Source organism: Zingiber officinale, chromosome 10B (genome assembly GCF_018446385.1).
Source record: "Zingiber officinale cultivar Zhangliang chromosome 10B, Zo_v1.1, whole genome shotgun sequence".
Taxonomy (NCBI): domain Eukaryota; kingdom Viridiplantae; phylum Streptophyta; class Magnoliopsida; order Zingiberales; family Zingiberaceae; genus Zingiber; species Zingiber officinale.
The window spans coordinates 40966114-40986500 of record NC_056005.1 but is presented as its reverse complement, the minus strand read 5'-3'; positions in this window follow the sequence as shown (position 1 = coordinate 40986500).

The following is a 20387-nucleotide window of genomic DNA, read 5'->3' as shown; positions in this document are numbered from 1 at the left end:
AAACTTTTGAATTTAAAAAATATTGATTCCTCAAACAATATTATTTAAATTCACCAACACCTCAAACACCGTGAATTTTGTATGCCACGTTAGTGTGGACGTATACAAATTCAACATTTGTAAAAGGAGAGTTTTAACCCATTAATTTTATTATCTTGTCAACCTAACTTTTTGACAAATAAAATTAATAGTTGGTATTATTTGGTCACACAAATAATAGCAATGACTCGATGGGAGGATACTATTAGATGTGTCTAAGTGTATACCATTACTTGACACTAAGTCCATTAATAAGATTATGCCCCTTCCGTTGGGGAAGATTACACGCTCTTAATTAACTTCCTATAGTCATCCAAAATTGGAAGTCTGTTCTAGTGATCCACAAACAAGCTCATCCGTTATGGAGGAAGGCACTCAGAGCCAACGCGCAAGATTGTTTGCATCACTTACAAACCAGTAATGGAGACCATGGAATTTACTTAAAAATCCCTCTCCCACTTAGTTATTTATAAATGAGGAATTTTAACTATGCTAGCCTACTAAATATGTAAACTAACATGCACACACAGCACAATATAAAAGCAATAAATAGAAAAACTAATTTTCAACTATTATGGCTTTTATCTATTGTTGTCCTCCGTGTGTCGTCATCCCTAGATGCTGCCATCTTTGGCCACCGCCACCGGGTCTAGATGTCGCATCCATCTTGCTCCTAGTTCCGCTGCGCCTCTGGTCCTTAGCTTAGAAGGTTCCACGCTTTGCAAGACTTGATCCGCGACATAAATAGAATTTTACATTTTGATCCTATATTCCTCGAAGGAATGTACATGTAAACTAGATCGAATATAAAATAAAATTTACATCCATCGATCCTATATTCCATAAAAGGAATGTACATGTAACTAGATCAAAAATAAAATCCTAATAAAACTAAATACAGCTCCTGCTGTATTTTATAATACAATCATGCACACACAATAAAATGCCCTTGACATGTCCAAGGGTCCAATCACACACATAATAACTATAAGCCATAAGAGTTGGATCCTGCATCCACAAAGTTAGCACATCCTACTAATAACCTGCCTAAATTATGTATGACATGTGCATAATTAAACTAATACCTAATACACTAGGACAAAACCTCTGATACCAATTGTTAGTTGCTACTCGAAAACCTAGAGGTTCCACTGAACAAAAATTTTGTACAAAGGTGAACCTTTCCTAGCTACCATGTGTTCTTTTAAATTAAATTTTGGATCAACTTAACACGTTTGATCCAAAACTTAATCTATTTGTTCTTTTAGGTTTTGACTTGGATCTCCTGCAGAACTTAACACGTTCGACCCAAGTCACCTTAAGTTATTAATTCCATTAAATATTAATTTCCATAATTGGTTCCCAGTACTGACGTGGCGAGGCAAATGACCTTCTTGGATATGGGAGCAACCACCACCGACTAGACAAAACCTTTTATGGAAAGCTAATATTTAATTTCCTAAAATAACTTTAGGTTAACCGAAAAGAATAATTAAATCACAAGGAAAAGAAAAACAAAAGAACACTATATCGAAAACCAATTCGAAACTATAGAATCGTATGCCTCTTGTATTTAGTATTATTTCCAAAAATAACTAGTATGATGCGGAAAGGAAAAATACTAGTTATACCTTTTAGAAAAACCTCTTGATCTTCTACCGTATTCCTCTTTTAACCTCGGACGTTGTGTGGGCAACGATCTTCTGAGATGAGAAACCACCAAAGCACCTTCTCCTTTCTTCAAATTTCGGCCAAGCACAAAGCTTCCAAAAGATGAAGATCTTTTCCACCAACCAAGCTCCAAGGGATGTAGGCTTTCTCTCCTTCTTCCTCAAGCTAGATCCGGCCACCAATTAAAACTCCATAAGCATGAAGAGGTTCGGCCACAAAGAGAAGAAGAAGAGAAGAAGGAAGGGCCGGCCACACCACCAAGGAAAAGAGGAAGAAAAATAGAATAGAGTCGTTCACCTTGAAGCCTCCTCTACCCCCTCTTTTATAATCCTTGGTCTTGGCAAATAAGGAAAATTTAATAAAAATTTCCTTAATTCTTTTTCCATTGAAAAGAAAAATTATTTAATTAAAAATAATTTTCTTTTTCAAATACAATGGTCGGCCACCTCAAGCCCCAAATCAAGGAAAGTTTTAATTAAAACAAGAATTAAAACTTCCTAATTTGTTTCCGAAAATTTATAAAAATTTCTCCAATAATTTAATCCCTTCATGATTGGTTTATAAAAAGGAAATTTAATAAATTAAAATCTTTCTTTTAAACATGTGGATAAGAAGAAAATTATCTCTAAAAATTAAAATCTCTTTTAATCTACAAATAAGGAAAGATATCAAATCTTTTCTTAATCTTTTGTAGAAACTAATAAAAGAGAATTATTAATTTTTTAAACTTTCTTTTAAATCATGAACATGGTTAAAAAGGAAAGTTTTTACCAAAATTAAAATCAACCTTTTAATCTACAAATTAGGAAAGAGATTTAGCTCTTCTCTTAATCTTTTGTAGAATCTTATAAAAGGAAAGATTTAAATTTTTAAACTCTCTTTTAAAACATGTTATCCACATAAGAAAAATTTTAAAAAATAAAAATCCTTTTTATTTTAATTTGGGCCGGCCACACCAAGCTTGAACCCAAGCTAGGGCCGGCCACCTTGAAGCACCCATGAACCAAACTTTGGCCGGCCCTAGCTTGGTCTCCAAGCTAGCTTGGCCGACCCCTTATGGGATGGGTAAGAAGGTGGGTATAGGTGGGTATAGTACTCTATAATTAAGACGCTACGTTAGGGACCGAGAGGAGGAATTGGTTTTGGTCTCCCGATAAAATTAAGCATCCCGTGTTTGCCCCCAACACACAACTTAATTTTATCAATAATAATTCATTCCACTAGAGAACTATTATTGAACTACCGCACCAATCCCAAATTACATTTTGGGCTCCTTCTTATTATGAGTGTGTCAGTCTCCCTGTGTTTAAGATAACAAATGTCCACTAATTAAGTAAGTTACTGACAAATCACTTAATTAATATCTAGCTCCAAGAGTAGTACCACTCAATCTTATTGCCATGTCGGACTAAGTCCACCTGCAGGGTTTAACATGACAATCCTTATGAGCTCCTCTTGGGGGCATTCTCAACCTAGATCACTAGGACACAGTTTCCTTCTATAATCAACAACACACACTATAAGTGATATCATTTCCCAACTTATCGGGCTTATTGATTTATCGAACTAAATCTCACCCATTGATAAATTAAAGAAATAAATATCAAATATATGTGCTTGTTATTATATTAGGATTAAGAGCACACACTTCCATAATAACTGAAGTCTTTGTTCCTTTATAAAGTCAGTATAAAAGGAACGACCTCAAATGGTCCTACTCAATACACTCTAAGTGTACTAGTGTAATTATATAGTTAAGATAAACTAATACCTAATTACACTACGACCTTCCAATGGTTTGTTCCTTTCCATCTTGGTCGTGAGCTACTGTTTATAATTTATAAGGAACCGATAACATGATCTTCTGTATGTGACACCACACACCATGTTATCTACAATATAAATTAATTGAGCAACTACATTTATCATAAATGTAGACATTTGACCAATGTGATTCTTATTTCTAGATAAATGTATATACCAAAAGCTAGGCTTTTAGTATACACTCTAACATACCTCCCCCTAAAGATATGGTCGTACCTTCTGTCATTGCACCAACAATGACTTGGAATCCTAAACCTTTAGGAAACCCAAATTTAGAAGTTTTGAGGTTCAAAAGTTTAAAATTTGAATCAACCTCAAACGTAAACTTCTACTTAGTCTCCCTTAACCAATCTATCCTTGTTTTCAATTTGAAAACACCCTTTTTATGTATACAAATATATTTTTAGGGGTTTGGAATGGTTACCTAGACTAAAATAGGTTCAAAATGCTGAAAATAAGCTTTCCCAGCCAAAATCAGCATCTTCGATCGATTGGAGTTGGGTTCCAATCGATTGAACCAGCTTAAATCGATCCACTGATCGATTCAGGAGGGCTGGATCGATCGGTGGATTGATCCAGGAAGCTTCTGTTCGTGAGAAACTTGCTCTCAATCGATCGCCCGATCGATTGAGATCCTTCAATCGATCGGGTGATCGAATGAAGGCCTGATAATTCTGAAATTCACTTTCAGTGAATTTCAGAAATCCCTAGAAAAATCTACAAAATTCCAAAAATCATGAAAATTTGTGTAGACGTTATTTAGGGTATACTTTATCATGGAAAATAATTTTCTATGAAAATACATCATATTTTCAAAGATTGACACAAACTTGAAAACTTATAAAAACTTTAGTGTTTTCTTCAATTTTGTGCCTAACTCTTCAATGATGATTACTATCAAAAGATAGTCTTCATCAAGGTTTTCCAAAAGCATTTTAAAATGATTTTCAAAACCAATATCCCACCATGTTTCTTGGGCTTAATGCACATGACTTGTACATTAGCTTTCCCAATGATGGGAAAACACATAACTATGTGTTTTGATGAACTTAAAACTCAAAAGAATGCACTAAATCAACATCTTGAGTTTTGTTCAACATCCTAACATCTCACTTATATCTAATGTGCACTAAAACACATACAAGTCACCTTATGGGTCTTTGTGAGATGTAAAAAATGATTTTGCCCTAATCTAGGGATCATGCATATCTATCTAGGCATTTTGTGGATATTGAACATCCACCTAGGATGTCACTTGTTGATACCACCTGTTGATAAATGTCATTTGTCCTTAATTTTAAGGAAATAAACATAATGCATGATAATGTTATGGCATACATCAAAAAGAAATAATTTTCAAAAGAAAATTTCCTATAACTACATGATGTATGTATGTCATGACATGATATTTTTGTGTTTTTCATCATAAGGTATGAATGCAAAAATAATCATGATGTCATGGAATATAATGGGCAAACAATCATGGCCAGATTTAGCATAAATAAAATACCTAGATTACCTATCTAAGTGTCCTTAAACCTTAGCTAAATTAAAAATTAAACCTAGATTGCCCTCTAAACGTTCCAAGAAAATGTCAAAACCTAAATTGGCATTTCAGTTCTCTTGATTAACTTATGCCAATTGAAATTAAACTTATTCCTCAAATGTTGGCATATTTCATTTTTCCACAAGAGTATCACTAAGAAAATACCAAAATCTCAACTTGGTATTTCCTTATGTTTTCCCAATATGTGCCATTTTAAAATAAAATCAATACTTCTCAAATTTGGCACATTGTACTCTTTCAAAGAGTAAATCATAAATTCATTTCATTTTCAAAGGTTAATAATAACCTTGAAAATACTCCTTGAGTGTCAATTTCTTCAAAGTTGGGTTAACTATCCTTCTTTTTAGAGTTGACACTCTCTAACCCATCTATGGGGTAGAGAAAATGCTCCTAGGAACCCAAAACCTATTGGTGCTCCTTGGATGCTCTAGGTATTCACTAGGGATAACTTCCCTAGATACCTTTCTAGTGACCTTGTTTGGCTTCTTAGAAGCCTTGGTCACATTTTCTAGGTCAACTCTAGGGATTGCTTCCCTTGTGACCTTCTTTGTGACTTTCTTAGACTTTTTAGAAGTCTTAGTCACGTTTGTTGCAAAAATACTCTTAGGGATAATCTCCCTAGTATTCTTGACTTGACCACTAGACCTAGGGTTTGTTCCATAACTATATGGAACTCTATGGTAAGTAAGTACATCCTTTTTGGTTTTAGGTTTGTATCCCAAACCTCTATGGCCATTGGATGACCCTTGTTGTACTCCTAGACCTAGGTTTTGCTCAGTTTGCCCTTTTAGGATATTTTCCATCCTTTTTAGGGTCTTTTCCATTTTATCAAGTCTTGACCTCAAGACTTGATTTTATTTCCATAAGTCCTTAGATTTTGGTTTTCTATTTAATCCTTGAGCGTTTTTATTTCTAGGCGTATAGTTATTGACCTTAGTGTTCTTGCCTAGATTTTAATCTACATTCCTATCCCTAGGTGTAGTGGTTTTAGCATGTAGAGCCATATGATTTTCATTAATGTCTCCATGCTTCCTATTCTTATGGTAAATAGCATTGAAATGATATAAATTAGAACTATGATGCTTTTTACCATAATTTAAAGGGGTAGGCTCAATAAAAGATACCTTTCTTTTTACCTTGGAGGCTCCCCCTTGAATTGAGCTTCTCCTTGAGCCTTGACCACCTTCTTCTCCTTAGGGCATTGACTTCGGTAATGCCCTCTTTGTTGGCACAAGAAGCACACAATGTGCTCCTTGCTCTTCTTTGTTGTGGGGATGGTCTCCTTGGACTTCTCCTTGCCCTTGGGTGCCACTTGGCCCTTCTTCTTGGCCAATTTAGGGCATTTACTCTTGTAGTGCCCATTCTCCCTATACTCAAAACATATAATATGATTTTTATTATTAATTGAGATATTTTTACCTTCACATGTAGGGATGGCACTTGGTCCTCCATGTGATGTGGATGTAGAGGCTTTCTCTTGATCCGATATTGATGATCCTCCATTAGATTTGACTTGACTTGTGGAGGTGGAAGCTACTTCATCCTCTTCTTCTTTTGACCCAGATGTGGAGGCTTCTTCTTGTTCTTGATCTGGTGCCACCGAAGGTTGCTCCCCCTCAATCCTAGAGGTGGAGGATTCACCTTCTTCTTCATCCTCTTGTGCATGAAACAAGGAATATGCTCCTTCCTTGCTCTTTTGATTGCACTCCTTTGAGGATGAAGCTTCTTGGACCTCTTCTACAGAAGTTGAGCATCTCCCAACTTCGGAATTCTCCTCCTCTTGGTCTTGCTCCAATGAGTCACCCTCTTTGGATTTTTCTTGGATTGGTACAGTGAAGGGGATCTCATGAATTGTTGCCAACTTGCTCCAAAGCTCCTTGGCATCCTTGAACTCTCCAATTTGAGCCAAAATGTGGCTAGGCAATAAGTTGACCAAAAGCTTGGTCACTTTATCATTTGCCTCGCTCCTTTGAATCTACTCTTTGCTCCATATGCTTTTCTTGAGGACTTTTCCCTTGGAGTTCTTTGGAGCTTCGAATCCTTCCATAAGAGCAAACCATTGCTCCATCCCCACCATTAAGAAATTCTCGATCCTTGATTTCCAAAGATCGAACTTGTTGAAACGTATGGTAGAGCCACCCTTGTGTCAAATCCAAGTCCATCTTGGAATTGCATCTTGAAGTTGAGCTTCTTGAATTCTTTGACTTAGATGAATTTGCTCCAACGTCTTCACCCTCTAGCTTTGCTTGTTTTGTTTGCCCCTTCCGGCGATGATTCCGGTGAAGAGCGGCCTCGCTCTGATACCACTTGTTAGTACCGAAATGTAGCTAGAGGGGGGTGAATAGCTCGCACGAAGTCCAAGCGGGTCGACGGACTGACCGGACGCTTAGGCACGAAGTCCAGCTAGGTCGACGGGCTGACCGGATAGCTGGCACGAAGTCCAGACGGGTCGACGGGCTGACCGGTCGTCTGGCAGGTAAGTGAGGTAAGTCACTGGAGGGGAGTGACTGCGAGGACGCGTTCCCGGGAAGGGAACATTAGGCGTCGATCCGGCTTAGATCCATTTCGGATATCTAAGTCGAGATCGTGACTAGATTCCGGTCTCGGAAAGACGGAATCTAAGTCATACTCTTTTTTGCTAATTCATACTCATTTTGCTCATCTATAAAACTGTGCTAACAATTTGTGTTGCAGGGTATATTTGCCTCGGACTAACCTTTTCTTGCAGGAGAAGGACTTTTCTGGAGAAGAGGGGGCCGGGCTCCCGGAGGGGATCCGGGCGCCCGGAGGGGATCCGGGCACCCGGAGGTCCGAGTGCCCGGAAGGGATCCTGTTAGAGTGTATACTAAAAGCCTAGCTTTTGGTATAAACATTTATCTAGAAATAAGAATCACATTGGTCAAATGTCTACATTTATGATAAATGTAGTTGTTCAATTAATTTATATTGTAGATAACATGGTGTGTGGTGTCACACATAGAGGATCATGTTATCGGTACCTTATAAATTATAAACAGCAGCTCACGACCATAATGGAAAGGAACAAACCATTGGAAGGTCGTAGTGTAATTAGGTATTAGTTTATCTTAACTATATAATTACACTAGTACACTTAGAGTGTATTGAGTAGGACCATTAGAGGTCGTTTCTTTTATACTGACTTTATAAAGAAACAAAGACCTCAGTTATTATGGAAGTGTGTGCTCTTAATCCTAATATAATAACAAGCACATATATTTGATATTTATTTCTTTAATTTATCAATGGGTGAGATTTAGTTCGATGAATCAATAAGCCCGATGAGTTGGGAAATGATATCACTTATAGTGTGTGTTGTTGATTATAGAAGGAAACTGTGTCCTAGTGATCTAGGTTGAGAATGTCCCCAAGAGGAGCTCATAAGGATTGTCATGTTAAACCCTGCAGGTGGACTTAGTCCGACATGACAATGAAGTTGAGTGGTACTACTCTTGGAGCTAGATATTAATTAAGTGAGTTGTCAGTAACTTACTTAATTAGTGGACATTTGTTATCTTAAACACAGGGAGACTAACACACTCATAATAAGAAGGAGCCCAAAAATGTAATTTGGGATTGGTGTGGTAGTTCAATAATAGTTCTCTAGTGGAATGAATTATTATTGATAAAATTAAGTTGTGTGTTCGGGGCGAACACGGGATGCTTAATTTTATCGGGAGACCAAAACCAATTCCTCCTCTCGGTCCCTATCGTAGCCTCTTATTTATAGAGTACTATACCCACCTATACCCACCTTCATACCCATGAGAAAGGGGCCGGCCAAGCTAGCTTGTGGTTCAAGCTAGGGCCGGCCAAGCCTTGGTTCATGGGTGGCCGGCCCTAGCTTGAACCCAAGCTTAGGTGGTCGGCCCCCATTAAATTAAAAAGAATTTTAATTTTAATTTTTATTATGTGGAAGATATAATTTATTACAGAGAATTAAAATTAAAATATCTCTCTTTAAAAGATCTACAAAAGATTAAAAGAAAGAGATTAGATCTCTTTCCTTATTTGTAGATTGGAAAGATATTTTATTTTTTCTCTCTGAAGAATTATTCACATGTTGAAAATTAAAATTATAGAAATTTCTTTTTATCAACCATGAAGGGATTTTAAAAGGAAATTTTATTTTTTTAAATTTCCAAAGACAAAATAGGAAGTTTTAATTGTTGATTAAAATTATCCTATTTGCTCTAGATGAGGTGGCCGGCCACATACAATTAATTAGGAAAATTTATTTAATTTTTTCTTAATTAATTGTTGTCAAGGAAAGTTAAGGAAATTTTATTATAAATAAATTTCCTTATTTGCCAAAGCCAAGGAATATAAAAGAAGGGGTAGGGGTGCCTTCATGGTGAAAAAACCTCTATTATGTTTCTCCCTCTTTTCCTTGGGTGGTGGCCGGCCCTTCTCTTTCTTTCCTCTCCTCTTGTTGGCCGAAACCTATCTTCTTGGTGGAGCTCTTATTTGTGGCCGGATCAAGGAAGGAGAAGAAGGAGAGAAGGCAAGTCTCATCTCTAGCATCCCTTGGAGCATTGGTGATGGCCGAATTTCTTCATCCTTGAAATTTATTATGGCCGGCCATCATCATCCTCTTCCTTTCTTCCTCTTTTGTGGTGGCCGAAACTTATCTCTTGCTTGGAGTTCTTGTGGTGGCCGGATACTACTTGGAGAAGAAGAAGAAGAAGGAGAGAAAGCTTGTATCCCTTGGAGCTTGGTTGGTGTTTTGTTCTTCGTCCTTGGTGAAGCTTCTTTGTGTTGGCCGAACCTAGCTAGGAGAAGAAGAAGGTGCTTGGTGGTTTCTCATCTCGGAAGATCGTTGCCCACACAACGTCCGAGGTTAGAAGAGGAATACGGTAGAAGATCAAGAGGTTTTTCTACAAGGTATAACTAGTAATTTTTCTTTCCGCATCATACTAGTTATTTATGGAAATAATACCAAATACAAGAGGCTTATGTTCTAGAATTTCGAATATGTTTTTTCGAAGTTGTGTTCTTTTGTTTTTTCTTTTCCTTGTGATTTGATTGTTCTCTTTGGTTAACCTAAAGTTATTTTAGGAAATTAAATATTAGCTTTCTATTAAAGGTTTTGTCTAGTCGGTGGTGGTTGCTCCCATATCCAAGAAGGTCATGTGCCTCGCCACGTCAGTACTGGGAACCTTTTATGGAAATTAATATTTAATGAAATTAATAACTTAAGGAGACTTGGGTCGAACGTGTTAAGTTCCGCAGGAGATCCAAGTCAAAACCTAAAAGAACAAATAGATTAAGTTTTGGATCAAACGTGTTAAGTTCCGCAGGCGATCCAAAATTTAATTTAAAAGAACACATGGTAGCTAGGAAAAGGTTCAGACCTTTGTACAAAATTTTTGTACAGTGGAACCTATAGATTTTCCGAGTAGCAACCAACAGATCCGGGCGCCCGGAGGCAAGTTTTATCCAAGCCGAGTCGTTGCCACGTGGAGTTCGCTGATTAGACTTGCCACGTCACACCAGGGCGCCCGGAAGGAATCCAGACACCTGGAGCAGCATATAAAAGAAGCCCCAGGGGTGGAGCTTCAATATCAATTCAAAACTGAGAATCTACTGCTTGCTCTGCTGCTCTACGCTCCTGTGACGCCGCAAGGCTATTCCGGCAAAGCGCTTATTTAATTCTTCTTCTCTTATCGGTATTTTATTTCTGTCAATTCTTGTACTTAATTATTTTGTAATCATCATTCGAATTGATAGTGATTGCCCAACGAAAGTACTCACGGAGTACGGGCCTTCGAGTAGGAGTCGTCACAGGCTCCGAACGAAGTAAAATTACTGTGTCTGTTCTTTTAAATTCCGCTGCGCTTAACTCTTTTCAACGCTGTTTTTCGAATAGATATTCACCCCCCCCCTCTATCGACGTTTCACGATCCAACAAGTGGTATCAGAGCAGGTACCGCTCTGATTTGGTGCAACCACCAATCAGACAATGGGTGAAATATTAACTTTTATTTTTTTTTTTTTGTTTTCAGTTTTACGCTTAATTCCAATCTGGTATTATTACCTGTTTTGGAAATTTTTTTCGTTGCAATTAAATCTAAATTGGTGCAACACCAATTTAGATACTTCTATTAATTTTTCCCGCACTGCTAATCTAAGACCAAGTCTTAGGATATTTCTTTTTTGTCGTTGTTTACTTGTGTGCAGGATGTCTCAACTAGAAGGTTTCAGCACAGTACGTCCTCCCCTTTTCAACGGGGATGACTTCTCGTACTGGAAGAAAAGAATGGAGGTGTACCTAAAGACGGACTACAATCAATGGTTCAGCGTCATAAAAGCCTACCGAGCTCCAGCCGACAACTCCGGAAATCCACTAGACCCGGAACAGTGGACTCCGGACATGAGGAAAAAGGCGTCGACGGAAAACAAAGCAATCAACACGCTACACTGCGGCCTAACACGAGAAGAGCTGAACCGGGTCGGACCGCATCAGAACGCTAAAGAGTTATGGGACAAACTGATCGAGCTGCACGAAGGAACGAGCAACGCAAAGGTAACAAAAAGAGACTTACTTTTAAATAAAATATTTAATATAAAAATACAGGAAGGGGAAACGGCAAGTCAACTGCACGCGAGGATCAAGGACATCCTCAACGGACTCCACGCGATAGGCCACCAGATGGAAAACAGAGACTTAATAAGGTACGCACTAAATGCTTTTCCACGTAATAGTTTGTGGGCATCGATCGTAGATGCCTACAAAATTTCTAAAAATTTATCTAAATTAAAGTTAGATGAGCTTTTTTGTGAGTTAGAACTGCATGAACAAACTAATCCTGGAGCCGAGAAAGGTGTTGCTTTATTTGCAGGCTCCTCCAAAGAAAAGAAGAGCAAGTCTGAATCTGAAGAAGATTCTGATCAAGATTCCGAAGACGAACAATACCTGGTGAACTTGGTAAGAAAAATGTTTACCAGGAGAAAAAGGGGCTTCAGCAAGAAGGACCTTCAAAAGATCAGTTCTCCCGCGGAACAAAAGAACGTGACTTGCTTCGGATGCAACAAAAAGGGGCACTATAAGAACGAATGCCCAAGACTGAAGCTCGACAAACCGAAGCCGACCAAAAAGAAGGCACTCAAAGCAACGTGGGACGACTCCTCGGATGAATCGGAGGTAGAAGAGCAGAAGCACCAGAGCCACCTCGCGCTGATGGCCCGCGAAGATGAAATGGAAGACGAATCGGGAGATGAATCGGAAGACGGGTCCGAACCCGAATCGAGCCACGGGTCCGTACTCGTTTCCGAAGGCCCGGATGAGGTATATTTAAATTTAAACAAAAAAAATTTTTAAATTATTTCCTACTTAAATAGTAAATTGGTTAAAATAGAAAATGAAAATAAATCACTCCTTGAGGAAAATCAAGACCTCAAGGAACAAATCAAAAATTCAAATCCAACTCAAGATCTGACACTTGAAGAGAATTCATCATTAAAATCAGAAATTAATAAGTTAAAAGAAATGCTAGAAAAATTCACAACAAGATCAAAAAATCTAGACTTAATCCTAAATAATCAAAAGGCGTGTTATAATAAAATCGGACTCGGATACAAGTCGAACTCAAACAAAACTTTTAAATCATTAATAACCCAATACAAATCAACTAATCAAACTTGGGTTCCGAAAGCATGTTTGACCACGTAAGTAGGACTTAATCAATACTATATACCTAAAGAAAAAATATATTATATAAACTCGAATAAACCAAATCAAAAACCAAAATACAAACCTAAATCAAAAAATTCAAAATTTAAACATTTTAAAACTCAACAAAATACAAATTATCACCAAGTTAATTATAACTATAAAAGAAATAGACACAAACCTAAAACAAAAGGTTAAATTAAAAGCCAATAATTCAGGGGGAGGCTCCAGAATAGCTGGCACCTCCAAAACTAACTTACCCGACAGGGTAACCCAAATAAACTAACCCGGCAGGGTAATTAGGATTAGTTAAAAAGGGACCCAGTTTAACTTGAATCATGGTACTGGTGAAGTTTTTTGATGATAGTACGTTGGGGAAGATTGGGCATCGCATGTCTAGAAAGATATGGCTTCAATCTGGTGCATTTGGCCAAGTGGAATCAACCGAAGCTATCTTTAAATGGATCCTAACTAGTTAGACCAAGGTTTAGTACTAAGCTCCGTGGATAGGACTATTTGGAAAACCTCGAAAGGTTAGTTACTTCTAATGACGTCCAAGTGACTCACCAACCTTAGAAGTTTATCCGAAAAATGTCTATTTGTTGAGACCAAAGCTACACCTGAATTTAACACAAGTTAAACCAAACTCTATAATTAAATATAATTCCTCTCACAAAATTATAGGATTCTCTGATTGAAAACTTAGATCGGGTGAGATGATTAAGGATCAAAATTAACTTTCGAATTAAGAATTAAATTGAATTACGATTAATTTATTAACTTAACATTAAAATTTATTTTTAAAAACTAAATTAACTTTAAAAATTATTTTGAAAATTAAATTAACTTTATTTTTTTTATTTGAAAAATTATTTTTTTTAAATTAACTTTAAAAAATTATTTTGAAAATTAAATTAACTTTATTTTTTTTAACTTGAAAAAAAAAATTAAATTAAATTTAAAAATTATTTTGAAAATTAACTTTAAAAATTATTTTTAAAAAATTAAATTAACCTTAAAAATTATTTTTAAAAATTAAATTAACTTTAAAAAATTATTTTGAAAATTAAATTAACTTTAAAATTATTTTTAAAAATTAAATTAACCTTAAAAATTATTTTTAAAAATTAAATTAACTTTAAAAATTAATTTTAAAAACTAAATTAACTTTAAAAATTATTTTGAAAATTAACTTTAAAATTATTTTTTAAAAAAAATAAATTAACCTTAAAAATTATTTTTAAAAATTAAATTAACTTTAAAAATTATTTTTAAAAACTAAATTAACTTTAAAAATAATTTTGAAAATTAAATTAACTTTATTTTTTTTAACTTGAAAAATTATTTTTTTTAAATTAACTTTAAAAATTATTTTTAAAATTAAATTAACTTTAAAAAAATTATTTTGAAAATTAAATTAACTTTAAAAAATTATTTTGAAAATTAAATTAACTTTATGTTTTTTAACTTGAAAAATTATTTTTTTTTAAATTAACTTTAAAAATTATTTTGAAAATTAACTTTAAAAATTATTTTTGAAAATTAAATTAATCTTAAAAAAAATTAAGAAACTAAATTAACTTTGAAAAATTATTTTAAAAATTATTAAATTAACTTAAAAAAAATATTTTAAATTAAATTAACCTAAATAATAATAATAATAATAATAATAATAATAATCTTAAAAGACTAACCTTAATTCCTACTCATTGTAGAAAATCAAGTGGATTTTGGACAGTGGTTACTCCAAACACATGACTGGAGATCACACCAAGTTCACTCAACTCACTTACAAAAGCTTAGGAACAGTTGCCTTTGGAAACAACGGCAAACTCAAGGTAATTGGCATAGGTAATATTGAATTAAAAATAGATTTCATAATTACAAATGTTCTACTTGTCGAGAATTTTAAATACAATCTCCTGAGTATAAGTCAATTGTGTGATACTAGGTATAAGGTTAAATTTCTATCCACAGAGTGTTTAATCAAACATCTAGATAATCCTACTATAAGCCTAAAAGGTTTTAGAAAAGACAACATCTATGCTATCAACTTAACCACTTCTTCAATTAAGTGTTATTTAACACAAAAAGAAGAAACTTGGTTATGGCATAGGAGAATGTCTCACACCAACTTTAGAAATATAAGCAAATTAAATGGACTAGTGAGAGGCTTACCAAAATTACCTAACCGAGATTCAACCATATGTAATGCTTGTCAACAAGGTAAACAAACAAAGTCCACTCACAAACCAACCAATCAGCCATAAACCAACTCAATATTAGAACTTCTACATTTAGACCTTTTTGACTCCCATGGAGTCAAATCCATAAATGGAAACTTATATTGTTTAGTAATAATAGATGATTATTCTAGGTATACTTGGGTAAAATTCTTGAAACATAAAGACGAAACTTTTGAAATCTTTACAAACTTTTGCAAACAAATTGAAAACGAAAAAGATCTTAAAATTAAAAGAATTAGGAGTGACAACGGGGGAGAATTTAAAAATCATAATTTTAACAAATTCTGTCTTGAATATGACTACCATCACGAATTTTCGTGTCCTAAAACCCCCCAACAAAATGGAATTGTAGAAAGAAAAAATAGAACCTTACTGGAAGCCTCTAGAACTATGTTAAATGAATATAACTTACCTAAATATTTTTGGGCAGAAGCTGTTAGTACAATCTTCTATGTGCAAAATAGAACAACATTAAATAAAAGACATAATAAAACCTTCTTTGAAATATTTTATAACAAACAACCCAACATAAAATATTTTAAAGTGTTTGGGTGTCCAGCCTTCATATTAAATACTAGAGAACACTTAGGAAAATTTACCTCTAAAGTAGAAAATAGAATTTTTATAGGATATTCTCTAAACAGTAGGGGTTACAGAATATATAATAAAATTATGTTAAAAATCGAGGAAACCACAAATGTAAAATTTGAAGAAACCCAAGGACAAACTCAACTTCAACCTATTGAAAATAATAATTCTGAAGAAACCAATCAATCCCTAGACTATGAAGAAGATGAACACACTCAAGAAAATCAACCCCCTAGAACTATAAGAGTCAACCCTAACCATCCAACTGATCAAATAATTAGTGACCCAGACCTAAGGGTTCAGACCAGATCATCCTTTAGGAACCTAAGTCAAATTTCCCTGATTTCAAAATTTGAACCCAAAACTGTAGTTGAATCCCTACTTGATCCAGATTGGATCATCGCTATGCAAGAAGAACTAGCTCAATTTGAGCGTAATGAAGTTTGGGATCTAGTACCACCACCTAAAGATAAGAAAATAATAGAAACAAAATGGGCATTTAGAAATAAATTAAGTGAAACTGGGAAATTACTAGGAATAAGGCTAGGCTAGCTGCCAAAGGGTTCAGTCAAGTTGAAGGACTTGACTACGATGAGACCTATGCCCCAGTAGCCAGATTAGAATCCATTAGAATGTTACTAAGTTATGCAGCCCATAAGGGATTCAAACTATATCAAATGGATGTTAAGTCATCTTTTCTCAATGGACTAATAAAAGAAGAAGTTTATGTAGGTCAGCCTCCTAGGTTTGAAAATCTAGAACACCCTGATTATGTCTTTAAGTTAAAGAAAGCATTATATGGACTTAAACAAGCACCCAGGGCATGGTATGAAAGGCTAACATGTTACTTAACATCCAAAGGATTCAACCAAGGTCAAATTGACCCAACCTTGTTTGTCAAATTACTAAATAACGACATATTTATAGCACAAATATATGCAGATGATATAATATTTGGTTCAACTAACTCAGACTTTTTAGAAGAATTTATTAACCTAATAGAACAAGAATTTGAAATGAGCTTAGTAGGAAAATTGACCTATTTCCTAGGATTACAAATCAAACAAAAAAATGAAGGAAATTACATCTATCAACACAAATACACTAAAGAATTACTTAGAAAATTTGGAATGGAAAATACAAAAGAAATAAAAACACCTATGGCAGTAAACACAATCTTAGACAATGACCCAAATGGAAAACCGGTGGATCTAAGGTATTATAGAAGTGCAATAGGTAGTCTACTTTACTTAACTGCAAGCCGACTTGATATTTTATTTGCAGTTAGTATGTGTGCTAGATACCAAACCTGTGCTAAAGAATCCCATTTGACTCAAGTCAAAAGAATTTTTAGATATCTTAAGGGAACAACAAATGTAGGAATTTGGTATCCTAGGACCAATAACTTTGAATTAATAGGGTATTCTGACTCGGATTATGCTGGGTGCAAATTAGACAGCAAAAGCACAAGTGGTGGATGCCAACTACTAGGCCCATCACTTGTTAGCTGGTTTAGTAGAAAGCAACACTATGTTGCACTATCTACAACTGAGTCAGAATACATAGTCATAGGAGAATGTGTAGCCCAATTATTATGGATGATGCACACATTAAAAGATTTCAACTTAAAAATCACAAATGTAAAAGTCTTAATTGACAATATTAGCTCAATCAATTTAACAAAAAATCCAGTGCATCATTCAAGAACCAAACACATTGAAATCAGGCACCACTTTATCAGGGATCATGTTACTAAGGGTGACATTGAGCTCAAATACATTAAGTCCAAGTCAAACTTAGCTGATATATTCACCAAACCACTCCCTGAAAGTGAATTTAGCAATTTGCGTAGAAAACTAGGAATGTGCCTAATAGACTAGGATTTTCAAAATTTTAAAAATATTTTCAAAAATGATTGTTCTCAAATTATAGGTTAAACATGTTTCATTTTCAAAACTTTCCTATTTTTAGATTTTTTAAAATACTTTTTGCCTTAGACTAGTTCAAAATCGTTAGAAAGCATGTACCCATAGGACTAGTTTGTGAGCATCTCACCAAAACCCTAGGCTTACCTTACTTGTGTTTGACGAACATAGAAAGGGGTGAGATGCATAGGCCACTTGCCTAAGACTTAAGATGCTTATTTCAGTGCATCGATATAAGTCTGGGCGTTAAATACAAACTATACATTAATCAAGTAAAGTTTAAACTTAACTTGACTAACCATGTGAAAGCTGCTATCTTTTGATAGTCCATCAGTAACTAACTGGTTAGACATTTGATTTAATGTCAGGTTCAGGGGGAGAAATAAAATTAATTCAGTTTTTCAAATTGAATTTTAAAACTTAATTTTGAAAATCAAAGTTTAAAAATCAATCTTCAAAATCAACTTGTTTAAAATTGTGGAAATTTTTTTTAATCAACTCAAAATTGTTTGTTTTAAATCACAAACTTTTTATCCTTTTTTACTTAGTCTTTGAAAACTGAACTTTTCAAATAGTACTTTTGAACTTTGAAATTTTGATTTTGGAAAAAGAAGTTTACAAAATTATTTTGAAAACTCCTTCATTTTAGAAATTATTTTAAAATGTGATCTTACTTTACCAAATTAGTTTTACCAAACTCTTTTGAAAACTAAAAGTAAAGTTCAAAATCATCTTTCTCAATGTTTAACTTCACTTTGAAAATTATCCTGAATCTAGTTCTGAAAAATTAGGTTTAACTTATTTTGATTTGCAAAAACTTAGTGTTGGAATTTTTTTTTAAAGTGATGTTTGCAAACTTTAAAATTTTTTCAAAGTTACTAAGTTATAAATCAGCTATTTTTCAAGACTTAGTTTTTTTCAAGGATTTAAGAAATAAAGGTAAAACTATCTTTTAAGTTTAAACTCCCCCAGATTAACTTGACATTATTTCTTACTTTATCTGAACTTTGTATTTATGCTTACTTAATCCATGCTTACTTTTGATGAATGCCAAAGGGAGGAGGGTTAGGTGGTTAAGTTAGCTAAGCTAACTAAACCAATTTGAAAACACAAAACTTAACTTAAAAACCATTTACTCATTTTTACTTGGTTTCTTGCATCTGTTTCACTAACTTAACCAGGTCGTCATTCCATCAAAAAGGGGGAGATTGTTGGTGTGGGTAGCACTAACGGTCTAACTCAGGTTTTGATGAATGACAAATCAGGTTAAGTTAGTTTGTTGTTGTCTAACACTTTGATCGAGTGTGCAGGAGAAGTCCAGACAGGTCGACGGGCTGACCAGATGTCTGGCACGAAGCCCAGCTAGGTCAACAGGCTGACCGAATAGCTGGCACGAAGTCCAAGCGGGTCGACGGGTTGACCGGACACTTAGGCACAAAGTCCAGCTAGGACGACGGGTTGACCGGATAGCTGGCACGAAGTCCAGACGGGTCGACGGGCTGACCGGTCGTCTGGCAGGTAAGTGAGGTAAGTCACTGGAGGGGAGTGACTGCGAGGACGCGTTCCCGGGAAGGAAACATTAGGCATCGATCCAGCTTAGATCCATTTCGGATATCTAAGTCGAGATCGTGACTAGATTCTGGTCTCGAAAAGACAAAATCTAAGTCATACTCTTTTTGCTAATTCATACTCATTTTGCTCATCTATAAAACTGTGCTAACAATCTGTGTTGCAGGGTATATTTGCCTCGGACTAACCTTTTCTTGCAGGAGAAGGACTTTCTGGAGAAGAGGGGTCCGGGCGCCCGGAGGGGATCCGAGCACCCGGAGGTAAGTTTTATCCAAGCCGAGTCGTTGCCACGTGGAGTTCGCTGATTAGACTTACCACGTCACACCAGGGCGCCCGGAAGGAATCCAGGCGCCCGGAGCAGCATATAAAAGAAGCCCCAGGGGTGGAGCTTCAATATCAATTTAGAACTGAGAATCTACTACTTGCTCTGCTGCTCTATGCTCCTGCGACGCCGCGAGGCTATTCCGACAAAGCGCTTATTTAATTATTCTTCTCTTGTCGGTATTTTATTTCTGTCAATTCTTGTATTAATTATTTTGTAATCATCATTCGAATTGATAGTGATTGCCCAACGAAAGTACTCACGGAGTATGGGCCTTCGAGTAGGAGTCGTCACAGGCTCCGAACGAAGTAAAATTACTGTGTCTGTTCTTTTAAATTTCCCTGCGCTTAACTCTTTTCAACGCTGTTTTTCGAATCGATATTCACCCCCCCCCCCCCTCTATCAACGTTTCACGATCCAACAGTAGGGACTCACCCGATCGATCGGCTGATCGATTGGGAATCATCCAATCGATCGGCTGATCGATCCAGATGTTGGTTTTTGCCCAAAACCAAGTCCTAAGTCCTCCAAACCAACATCCAGTCAATCCATGACCTGTTGGTACATCATTTCTAGCATCTGGTCACCCTTGACCTGCTAGGACTCCCTCACCAAGTGTCTGGTCAATCCATTTGACCCACTTGGACTTTTCTCCTCGTGCCAAGTATCCGGTCAATCCCTTGACCTACTTGAACTTTCACCAGATGTCTGGTCAACCTTGACCCATCTGGATTTTCCTCGTGCCTGGCTTCACTCACCAGGACTTCTCATCTGCCTGGCTTCACTCACCAGGACTTCCAACTGCCTAGCTTCACTCACTAGGACTTTCACCTGACTTCACTCACCAGGATTTTCTCACTGCCTAGCTTCAATCACTAGGACTTCCACCTAGCTTCACTCATCAGGATTTCCTTCTGCCTAGATTCACGCACTAGGACTTTCCATC